The sequence below is a fragment of the Protomyctophum bolini genome, assembly GCF_963924005.1.
Source record: "Protomyctophum bolini genome assembly, chromosome: 7".
Taxonomy (NCBI): domain Eukaryota; kingdom Metazoa; phylum Chordata; class Actinopteri; order Myctophiformes; family Myctophidae; genus Protomyctophum; species Protomyctophum bolini.
Genome location: NC_137868.1, coordinates 36,825,568 through 36,838,047, shown reverse-complemented (window position 1 = coordinate 36,838,047; position 12,480 = coordinate 36,825,568). Strand labels below are relative to the sequence as shown.

The 12,480-nt window shown below is 43.8% G+C and overlaps 2 protein-coding genes across 2 annotated transcripts in view; both read right to left on the bottom strand.

Moving 5' to 3' along the window:
- The window catches only part of hivep3b (HIVEP zinc finger 3b), a 65,478-nt gene extending 63,232 nt beyond the window's left edge, over positions 1-2,246 (bottom strand). Inside the window, exon 1 of the mRNA XM_080768719.1 lies at positions 1,809-2,246. The gene's annotated coding sequence lies outside the window, so the exon portion shown is untranslated. The remainder of the gene's footprint in view (positions 1-1,808) is intronic.
- The window catches only part of serinc2l (serine incorporator 2, like), a 38,567-nt gene that overhangs the window by 8,445 nt on the left and 17,642 nt on the right, over positions 1-12,480 (bottom strand). The window contains exons 11-12 of the mRNA XM_080768725.1: positions 10,585-10,686; positions 10,137-10,203 (exon numbers count right to left, since the gene is read on the bottom strand). The gene's annotated coding sequence lies outside the window, so the exon portion shown is untranslated. The remainder of the gene's footprint in view (positions 1-10,136; positions 10,204-10,584; positions 10,687-12,480) is intronic.

The window sequence follows — 12,480 nt, the reverse complement described above, 5'->3', positions numbered from 1 at the left end:
TTAACTGATAGACTAATCTCTCAAGACACATTCAGAGCTCCACAGCTGAATCTGTCGGCAACTCCAGTATAGAACGTGTAGAGTTTGTTGTTAGTATGAAAACATAGAGGACTGAAGAAGAGTGAACGTGCCAACATCCGGTCTCTATGTGGGGACGCAGGTTGTGCCCCCAGAGGAACATTTTTGCGAGGTTTTTTTGCCAATTGGTTCTCAGATTACGGATAAACTGATATCACACAGTTTGTTGAACGTCATAATCTATCAATCTATCTACTACAGTATATGTCAGTCAGTCAGTCTCCCTGTCTATGTAGGCCTGTCTGTCTTAGTATCAGAAACACATTGTCTCAGTGTATTTCCCTCCATGCCCTTGCCCCACAGTATCTAACAGACCTCCTCAAGGACTACACCCCTGAGCGGAACCTGAGGTCTTCGGAGTCCGGACATGGAGCTCCTCACCAATCACCATCCGTCACGCAAGAAAGCGGACCCTCTGCCCTCTATGTGGCAGCCCCTGCCTTCTGGAACTCTCTCCCCTTGGAGATTCGCCAGACTCCTACATTGGACTCTTTCAAGTCTGCACTGAAAAGACATTTGTTCACTCAGGCTTTTGGCAATTAGTTTTGTTTTAGTTTTTCTGTTTTATAAAGCGTCCTTGGGTTTCTTGAAAGGCGCTATATAAGTTGTTATTATTATTATACAAATTAATAATGGGTGTGGGTGCACATAATTGTCATTGCATTTACATTTCAACAAGCCGTTGTGTGTGCCTACAGCTACCAGGGTATAGCCAAGATAAACACAATTAATGTCGGCCAACCCGTGGACCTTTTCCAACATTAATAGAGGACATGACACAGCTAGCGCATCAACAGTGCAATCCTCCACAGAGTCAAAGCCAAGAAGCATGATGTCATCTCCTAAAAATCTGGCAGAGTGTAGGTGTAGCCCGTTTGAAACGTGGCCTGGATTGCATATTGCATGAATCTACAACTCTCTCTCTCAGCACAGGAGGAGACTGTCTGTCTCTTTAAAAAAACTGATTTGGTGCCCTGGAAATCGGGGTGAAATGTAAGTGTACTGATGTCTCTATGTCGCCAGTCTCGCCACTGCCAGTGCAGAGTGTGTGTGTGTGTGTGTGTGTGTGTGTGTGTGTGTGTGTGTAAAGCATTTTTGAGCGCTGCTGGGTTTCATGTATATAGCTACTGGTATATAGTTTTCAACTGACCGCGGCACGCACGCACATGCACAATTGATAAACCGTGCAAAGAAATCGCCCAAATGACATTTCGTTGGAGTGATTTATTTCTCTGACAGCACGCGTGCGCGCACGCACACACACACACACACACACACACACACACACACACACACACACGTCGTGAAACACCGACATCACAAATACATACAAATATATAAAAATACATAAAGACGTCTCAAATAAATGCACCCTCCGACTTCACATCATAGATTTATCAACACAACATATGAAAGGCCTTAATTATTACTGTAGCGTATAGAGTAGCAGCCTATATGTTACAGTGTGGCTGGAATTGGCAGCTTATTATAACTTCACACCACCACCAGCAGCAGTACTGTCTCAACACATCGACACTGACTGTTGGATTCTCTGACTGACCTCAACTTCACACAGAGACGTTTCCGACAGTCTCAGTCACAGACATGCTGACAGCCAGCTTCAAGTACAAGACTAAGGAAACTAGGAAAGGCGCTGCACAGAAATGAACAGAAGTGTCCTTTTAGATTATACACAACACATTTCTCGCGTTAGACAAATATATATTTACCAGCTTTGCTACAGTAAGCCGATCATGCCGATGCAGCCATTTATCCCCGTGTAATAGCAGTAGGTCTACTGGTCTAGTAGTAGCAGCAGGCAGGAGACGTCCGCATTTCCTTCCTTCCTGGGCTCAGTGGGCTGGAATGTGTCGCGTCGGGCAGAGAGAGTAGAGTAGAGTAGAGTGTGTCTGGCTGCTCCTCCTGCCAGCCAGCCCTCCTCACGCTGCCTGCTCTGCTCTCAGCCTGGTGGAGCCGAGGAGAGGAGAGGAGAGGAGAAGGGATGTTCTCCGGCCAGGGGGCGGGTGTAGAGACGGAGCCTCGGAGGGTGCTCCCGCTGCGTTGACAGTCCAAGTCAGACACCCGTTCCCGTTCTTTCGGTGGGACCGTGGGACGGCGATGCCATTTAATGCAGCTGATCGCCACAACAACAAAAACAAACACCTCGCACTGGCTGGGCTGCTCCTCCTCCGCCCCACACACACCACACACCACCACGAGGAGGAGGAGGTCCGGTGGACCCCGCCTCCCTCCTCCTCCTCCTTTGCCCTTGTTGCGCTCCCAGTACGAGGTGTTGCGCAACTTTACTCTCGAGTCTCGACTGTTCATTTTTGTTTGTTTATTTTATTTTTTTGACAAGCACAAGCTCTTATTGCGTGATTAGAATGATTAGCTTGCAGTTCTCCCGCCCGCCTCGGTCAATAACATTACATAACACGACACACCGGCACCGCGTTAACGGAAGATTAGCCTGCAATGCCCGGCTGCATGCACTCGCAATTAATTTGTGGGCGACTGGGGGTTCCTGTCCAACAGTCCGACTCCTCTCCTCGGCTCTGACAGTCAGAGCAAGTCCTTTCCTTGGTCAGAATTAGAACAACTGTCTTTTTCACTTCAATTTCCTGCCGCACGTAGCACTATTTCACTGGGGCATTAAGTGACAGCTTGATTTACAAGTCGTCCTCGGCGGCGGGACCACCATGTGTGACGATGCAACTCAGCCCAGCATATATAATATGGCCAGTAAAACAATAGCAAAGAGTATAAAAACGGCCGCAAATCAGGCAGAACCGTGAGATCATCGATGGAGAACCCAAGCCAATAGAAACTGGAGGCTTTCCATTCCTGCCTAACGATTATGTCACTGGCAGTGTATAGGGTGGTACTCACAGACAGAGTATTTTTGTACCATATTATCATGAGCATTACTTAGTGTGTGGGGTGGACCAAAATTATGAAGATTGGTTGGAAAAATGGGTGAAGTCGTCCTTTGAGGTAAAAGTTAGGCTCTTTGTTAAATTGTTACATTATAACACAAAACATACATTAACTGCTACCCAGCAGCACAGAAATGTTATTAACATAAAGTGACACATCCTACTATAAATGTGCCATGTCTCTGCGTGCGTGTGTGTACGGTTAACTTGTAATGAACATAACTCGACAACCGTTTGACCCACCGACTTCACATTCGACACACACGTTCCACACCCCCACAGGGAGTGCAGTGCCAGGTATCGAGCCGTTTGGTCCCACGGTTCTCCAGAACCACCACAAAGAGGTGGGAGAGAGGGGAGTTGCACCACTCAGTTCACACGGGTGTGATTCTTTTTTACTATTTTGCAAAACATATTAAAATTGTTCAACTAGCCAATCTATATCAACACACTGTGAGCTTGTAGATCGTCTATTTCAACTATTCAAACATGTTTTTCAAAATAGTAAAACATGCAAAGAAGTTTAGGAGCACTGACAGAAATAGGGCCCAACTAAACAGCTCCACTGGAGCAGTTACGGGGGTTAAGTACCTTGTTCAAGCTAGGGCACTTCAGTCCGGGGAGTCAAACCGGCAACCTTTCGGCAACAAGGGCACTCCTCTAACCTTTGTATATTATATATAAATTGTATAGTATAGTATTGCATGACTTTGTGTCTTGATTGACTGAATACACATGGACCACAATGGAAACAAGCCACCAGGGCATTTTTGTGTTATCCTTTTGGCATTATTGTATAACTGTACCTCTGTACTTTTTTGCAAAATGTTAAGAAGGTATATAAGTGGTGCAAATTCTATGCATAGCACCTTCATCCAAAGCACATTATGTCATTCACTAATTCACACACAATCCAAAGGCACCAAGAACCTGCAGCTCATGGAGCAGTTAGGTGTTCAGTATCTCGATCAAGGACAGGACATTTATTTCTGGTATTGTCATACCAGTGTCAGTAATGAACATTCCAATCAATAAATGTGATATCATAAGCAAATCAATAAGAAAATCTCCACCCGTGGTCCCACATAGATATGACAAAACAGAGAACATACTGAAAAGAATTTAGGAATACCTACCTAAACCCAACTAAAAAGCCACATAAAGACTAATACCTAAACAATAGAATATCTAAAGCCTAATTTGAAATGTATAAAAACAAAGTGGTCAATGGTCACATGTTTGAGCTGGGCATCGTTTTAGTTGCGTTATGTTCCCATGTAGCTTAACGATCATAACCCAGTGCATTGTCCCGCTGAGTGACAATATTCCTATAGGCTAGGGGGTCCCAGTCCCCGACTCCCTATACCAATAGTTGGGAACCGAATGGAGCCTTACAGAATTGTAATTCTGAGAGTGTATGGATGGAACCGTCTGTACACTTTCTGGGTTGAAATTAAAAGGTTTGAGGACCCCTGGGTTAAACGCCCCCACCCCCCCACCCCCCCGCCGGACATCAGACGGTGCTTTGAAAGGCCAGCTGACATCAGAGCTCCGCCAGTGAGCGGCGACGGCGGACACACCTGATCTGTACTCACATCCACGATCGCCATGGTGACACAGCCCATGGAGGATGTGGGTGGCGTGGCGGTGTGTGTGTGTGTGTGTGTGTGTGTGTGTGTGTGTGTGTGTGTGTGTGTGTGTGTGTGTGTGTGTGAGTGAGAGAGAGAGAGAGAGAGAGAGAGAGAGGGGGGGTGGCAGAGAGGGAATAGAGAGAGAGCAATATTATCACATGGATTGGAAGTTGGAACAATTCCATTTAATTCTCTAGCTTCACCCAGTTGGAGTTGGACTGCATCATCATCATGGATGGTATTTTGTGCAGCTCTCCAGTAGAGAGGAAACATTTCTGTCCCTGCCTCTCTCTCGCTTTATACACGCATACATTATTCTCTATCTCAATTCAACTCAATTCAAAGGGGCTTTTATTGGCATGAGAAAACATACGTTTACATTTCAAAAGCAATGTATCTCTTTGTCCATCCGTCCATCTGTCTGTCTCTCATCCAAATGTGCATAGTTATGCATTGCGTGTCACACTTGAGCTGTTGTCCATACATCTGAAAGTGGCAGGCAGCAGCACACTCACCCTTTGTTAACCCGAGTTGAGAACAACAGCACCGCAAAGAAAACAGAAAGAAAGGGAAGGAAGATGGAAGGAAAGGGGGGGGGGGGGGGGGGGCAGAAGTATAGAAGAAGAGGAGGACTAGGGGGAGAGGAAAACGAGAGAGAGAGAGAGAGAGAGAGAGAGAGTGGGGAGAAGTGAGAGACTGTGAGGGAGGAAGGAAAGACGCAGCATGTGGTCAGACCAGTGGTGGGCACAAAGTACTTGAGTCAAAGCATACTGGTCAAGTCCTGGCATTGGAGTACTTGCTTTTAAAAATACTTGCGTGAAAGGTATGTGCCTTTAAGAATATTCAACAAAAGCACAAATTAGAAGGCATTCTTTTTCCTTTTTAATACCAATGCATTAGGCCTACTGCATTAACAAATTTGAAGATTTTCCAGAAATGTAAAAGAAGAAGAAAATAGTGACAATATGGCAAATCTACACACTGAGTCACAATGCAAATGACGATCTGCTATTTTCACTACCAGTATATTTTAAATGGGCCTTGGTTAATTGATAATATCAGGTGGAAACCTCATGTATGTCCAAAACTGTTTCGAATTTGTAGAAATGCTACTTTTGTGTGATGCTGCTGTATGATCAAATAAGGCGTTCATTTACGAAAAAACACAAAGAGTAAAAATGTGGAGTTAAGAGTTTTCTTAAGTCCAATACTCCAGTAGTGTGAATGTAGCCTACTTGGTTGGTGTCCATCACCACCACTGGGTGGGTGTGAGCTGACTTCAGCTGATCCCTCTCCACAATACAACTCTGACAGGCTTATGTAAGCAGACTGGCCCGCCGCTCTCACACTCACACTCACACTCACGCACAACACAGCAGACTCCGGCTGCACTGCCTGTTATATAACTGCATTAGCTGCTGCTCTGGGCTGCAGGGGACCATGCACAACTGCACACACGCACACACTATTACTATGTACCATTTTGCATTGCAAATAAACAGAAACATACACACGAAAAACACATCCTATTGGGAGAACTCCATTGCACTGCCCACACACACACACACACACACACACACACACACACACACACACACACACACACACACAATGTGTGGCTGACAGTCCAGTGGAGGTTGGAGGTTCAGGTGCAATATCATCATCAGGTCAGCCCAGCAATCATCATGAGCATATACTGTATAGGCCTATCTCCCTCCACTATACCACCGTCCAAGTCGTCCATCCTGGACAGAAATAATTGGGCCTTGATGTTGGGTAAATGTTTCCAGTACACATACAGTATGCCAGCAGGACACAAACACAATTAGCCCTCCCGCATGCAGAGTTTAATTCAATGTGCCTGGGTCCAAAACATAACCCATTTCAACCTGCCATCCCTATGTCATTATACGAGAGAAAACGGTATTTGAATACCTAGTGAAGATAGCAAATCTGCAAGCTCACGACATATGTACGTTGCAATTGCATGATGCGTTGTAATCTTGTAGATCGACTAGTCTGGCCATGTGACACCATCCGAAATAGGGCTTAAATGGTTCAAATGCAATGACAGGCATCGACTGTCATTCTGCAAAAAAAAAAGGACCCTTATTTGTTTTACAGTCTATGATTGTCAGGACCACACTCACCGCACAATGCTTCACTGAATCAATGGTTGAAAAAGCTGCACTAGTCGATATACATTATATGAAACAGTGGAGCAACATTCCAATACTATGAGCATCTATTTCAACAATACATACTAGACATGTGTTGTGTATTATGAATATTATGATCATGATGCAATTTAATAAGATATAGTGGGTAGGAGATATACAGTCAGTATACTAAGTGATTCTAAGATTCTGTCTTTCTCTTTTTATGAGAGTATGTCCAAGACACATTTCTCTAAAGGGACAAATAAAGTTACCTTGAACCTTGATTTTATTTCAACTGTAATTAATTCATGAAAAAACCTCAAGATATTAAACACACCATATGGTTGAGCGGAGTCCCTCAGGGCTCTATAAGTGTCTTTAGTTTTCTGTTATTCTGATTGACAGTTGTGACTGCTTGTTGATCGGCTATTTCCAGCGAAAGCTCTTCCCACAGTATACGGATGCTGGGGTTTCATTGGTTAAAGCAAAGATGGCAGCAGAGTTACACCCGAGAATGTAATTTTAATACATTAAAACCTTTACCTTTACAACCAAGCTCTTATTACGGGTATAAATTGGACTTTATATAACAGAACCAGTCATTGTCATTGCCAACTTAAAGTTCTGCACCGCTCTCACTACTGCAAAGCTAAACTAGCTAGAATGTATACCAGTGTTGACGACAAGTGTGATAGATGCCACATATCCCCAGCTAACTTAACACACATGTTCTGGTCATGCTCCCAATTAACACAATACTGGACTGTTATATTTCGATCCTTATCAGAAATGTTTAGTATATCCTTACTCCCCTGTCCTGAAGTGGCAATCTTTGGTGTACTTCCAAAAAATATTAAGTGTAACAAAAAGGTTCATAACTGTATAGCCTTTCTATCACTACTCACTCGAAGGAGAATCCTCCTAGAATGGAAATCCCCACTCCCCCCTAAACCAGACCATTGGCTGAAAGATACCATGCTATTCCTGAATCTCGAAAAAATTAAATTCGATCTACGTTGCTCTCCAGGAGGATTCACCTCCTCCTGGGGTCCGACAATAACCTATCTGGAGAATCTCTCAAGTCTGCTGAACGTCCCATAGACCAATGGTTATAAACCATGTTGTTCCCCTCCTACTCCGCACACCAACCCCACTCCTTATACTTCCGTCTATTTCTCTCTCTTTTCTACTTCTCATATATCCCTGCTGGCTATTACTACTATTTACCCTATTGAAATAAATGTATAGAAAAAGGCGTCAAAGTTCCAAGTGGGAGGGTGGGGGGTCGTTACTCGTCCTGTCTCTTGTTCCGTTTCGTTTAGTCTAATTTTTGTTTTGTCTCAGTGTCAGTTTTGTGACCAAACCAACTTAAAAACAACTCTGTCCATGTACTACCAGAACTGTCCTGTTCCCTGTCTGTTCTCTGTATTTGTATGTAAAAATAGAAAAAGAAGCATGACATATGTACTACATTACTTCCTGTCTATAACCCTATTCTATGCTCAATAAAAAACTCTAAAATTGAGAACCAGTCATTGTCGTTGCATTTATGCCTCATCCTCCTTGGCCACACAGTGAGAGTATACCTTTGATCCAACAAAGGTCTGTTTACTGCTTGCATGCACCTGGCGTAGACATTTTCATTTGTTTGTGTCATTTCATTGTGTGTGTGGGACTCCCATGTGAGTCATCCCTGCTTGGTCAGGTCAGGGGAGATATTGCATTATAGGCTTTAGGCAGTACTACTTGTGTAGCAGCAAAGTGTCCTACCAACACCAGGACCTAAATATCTCAATGGAAGAGTAGGGAGATATCCTTACTAATTATATTCTATTAACATACTATACTCTACCATACAGATATACTAGTTACATTGTATTACTCCACAGGTTGGTTAAATGCATTCACTAAAATAGGCTAAATTCAAGTTTGCAGCTCAACAATAATAAATGTAGCCAAATGGATCCTTAACTGGTCCATTTGGTTAAATTATCGAGGGGCGCTAGCACCTCCTATATTCAGCTATAGTGCAGATTTTTGTCCTAACACAAACATGAAATGCCATTGACAATGGAGAATTGACATCATTATGTGTCTGAGCAAATTGGCTATTTTGTCCTAACACAAACATTAAATGCCATTGATAAAGCATGGAGAATTTACTTCATATGTAGATGAGCAAATCGGTATTTTTGTTAAATTCCCATTGACAATGAATGGAGAATTTACGTCATGTGTCTGAGCAAATCGACATGTTGCGTCATGATGATGTACGATGATAAGAGCGCCCCTCACTTCACACGGGTGGGATCTTTGAGGGGCACTCACAAGTCTCACATTTGCCATTGACAATGAGAGGAGAATTTATGTCATATGTGCCTGAAATATGACGTAAATCTGTGGCAACACAAACTAAATGCCATTGACAATGAAAGGAAAATGTAGACGAACAAATCGGCTAACCAATCACCTAAATTCAGTTGTCAGTCAGTTGTGTAAAACATTGTATCATCACTTCACACGGGTGTGATTTTTATACTCTAGCAGTCAAATGAACATGCACTGAATAGGCCTTTAGCAGGCTGATGATGGTAGCCGGGTGGATAAACAACTGTTCAGAAATCATGGAGGTCTCTCACCCCCTTGAAGGTGTGATAAAAACAACGCTTGTTAAATGAAAAGAGGATGTTCCCGGGAGGGAGTGCACACAGCAGCACAGGCACACAGCACAGGTTGGAAGAGCTCATTGAAGAGCCATAAACAAGCTGCATCATTCATTCCACGCGGTGACTTGAAGCGTGAAGACCTCAAACACACACACACACACACACACACACACACACAGCTCCACTCCATCACCCTCTGTAACCTAACCTTCACATGCCCACAACAACACTGGTGGAGAAACTACTCCACATATTGTATTACTTAAATAAAAGTATCAATACTGCAATGTAGAAATGGTAAATAATGTTACGAGTAAAAATCTGGAATGCAAAAGTATTGCCTTCAAAATGTACCAAAAGTAGAAAGTACTCAAAATACAAATACAAATGTATAAGATTTATAAAAGATATATTTTTTAAATAAAGTAGTTTAAATAGGGCTGAAGTCGTTAATTTGCAAGATCTGACACTAGTGTATGTTTTGTAACAATAAGTCGATTCAAGTAACTAGCAAATAAGTTTAAAAATAATTGTAGTGGCGTAAAAGTACAATATTTGGATCCGAGATGTAGTGGATTAAAAGTATTTAATTGGAAATAAAGTACAAATACCTAAAAATTGCATTGAAGTACAGTACTTAAGTAACTCCATCCCTCCATCACTAACCTTCACATGTCCACACCACTGCTGGCTGGGAATGGGATGTGATGGCTCCATCCATCGCTACATCTGTCTGTTGAGTAGAAGTACAAAAGTATTGGCAGGGCAAATGTAGAAGTACAGTTGTTGTTTTTTGTTTTTTGGGGGAGAGGGGGGTGGGGATATTCTAAAATGTGTAATATCTGTGTGTGTGTGTGTGTGTGTGTGTTTGTGCGCATGCGCCAGTGGCATCACGTGGGGCGGTCTGGGTCAAATGTTAAAATGTTGTCTGTTTCAGTGTAGTTGTCTGTTGGTTGTGTATCATTTATGTTGTTCTGTAAAAGTGGTGGTATTATGTATTTCAAGTGCCTCTACCTGACACGTCGGTGGAGTATCTGCATCTGTATCTTTAAATAATTGTAGTGGCGTAACATGTACAACATGGGTATCTGTGAGCGACCTCACACGCACGCACCTCTCCATCACCACCCTCTAACCTTCAGGTGTCCACAGTGCTGTGTGATGGCTCCATCAATGCACGTTGTCGGTCGGGCAGAAACCCTGTATCTCCATATTTCTTTAAAAAATATATACATTATTTGCTTCGTCGTGCAATACAAGGGCATCATGCAAACGTAGCGAAAATTGCCGATCTACAAGCTCACTGCACGGCGTGATGCGATGCGTTGAGCTTGTAGACCTGCGATTGTCATTAGGCGTTTGAATTGTATTTTTAAATGAAAGCGGTTACGTGTTGTTTTTATTAATATTGATGACAAGTATCAAGAGCTTGCGACAAAATAACAACTACATTGGATCTATTGGAACACAAGTTATTGTCTCCACCAGGCCGAAGGAATGGGGAGAGAGTAGCCTGGCTAATAAGCCAGACGCGAATCAGCCATTGGCAAATTGTGATATTAGTCTGACTTATTAGCCAGGTTAGGGAGAGAGTAGTATGTTTTGTGTCCGTGTGTGTGTGAGTCCGTCCGTCTGTTACCAGCTAATCTCCGGTACCGTTAAACCGGTCGATGCCAAATTTTGCACTCACACTCCCTAGATGCCAACGATGAACCTCTGCCCCAAATCTTCCAGAACGGCCTGTTATAGCGCCACCAGGAGGCCGACTTTTGAAAAACACATGAACGCAGCGTGCAATTTACATGAAATATTTCACAGACGTTCCTACTAGGCTGAGGAATACGTCCAACCCATTTCACATTGGCCTCAAACCATCCAATTGCCATCCAAGGCATGAGAAGAAATGCCCCTCTTTTCACATTGCTCCACCAGCTCTACCAGGAGGCCAAACCCTGAGCTGCCCTGGTGGAGACCTGTGCCCCGAGGGGCACTTTATCTAGTTTGTTTCCTCATACAGTATGTCCAAAGGAGTCAAATTTGTGCTAGCAGTTCTGCAACTTTTTACACTTTTGTGTGACACTGTGGTTTATATATCTTTAAATGTTTATTAAAGGATCCCCATTAGAGACACATGAAAGAGCCTCTAGTCTAGTAGTAGTATGATCACGTAGGGCGCTAATTTTCAAAACACAAAAGGTTCGAAAATGGAGATCTGCCTGACAGTGACGATTTCCTGAAAAGGAATAGTTTTGGACGTACAAGGTTTCCACCCCGGCCTGATAATAGCGGCCATGTCTTGGGGGGGAACTAGATGTTTAGCACTGTGCTGCTTGTCGTGACACAGTCCATCAACCTTGGGCTGTCAGCAGCAGGCTGAGCGAGGAGGAGGACAGGAGGGAGGCGACAGGTGGCAGAGGGGAGGTAGTTGAAGGCTTTGGAGGAGCAGCCAAAGTCAACAGGCCCCGTCTGCCAGCCGAGCCGAGCAACAAGGACACGACACACATACTGTACGCATGCTAGCACGCACGCACAGTCTGTAAGCAGTAGCACGACATACAACTCAAACATGGATGTGTAGAGACGGTCATGGATAGAGGGCCGCCTGCCAAACAGAAGTTTGTCGAGGCGTGGTGAGCTTGTACATTTTCGGAGGAAAAGGTTTCGTGTAGAGGGGGGGAAAAAAGAGCAGAACAAGTACAGAGCCGAAGGTCAAGTTTACTAAGTATTGAGGATTTAAGTGCTTGCATGTCTGAACACACACATTAACGTGAATCCAACACCAACACTGATCAACAGAGCTGTCAAACAAGTCTATGAAGCGATCTATGAAATTGTGTTGCAGATTAAACCCTGCTTCATCTCCCTCTGAGCTAAGTGGCCATTGGGCTGAACCCCCCCCCCCCCCCCAGTATTTGGGGATGAGAGCTCTTGGGGATGATGTGGTCGGCTGGTATGAAGACGTTTGGCTTCAGACACTTCTGCCAATTTGGGTTCAACGCCTCCTCCTCCT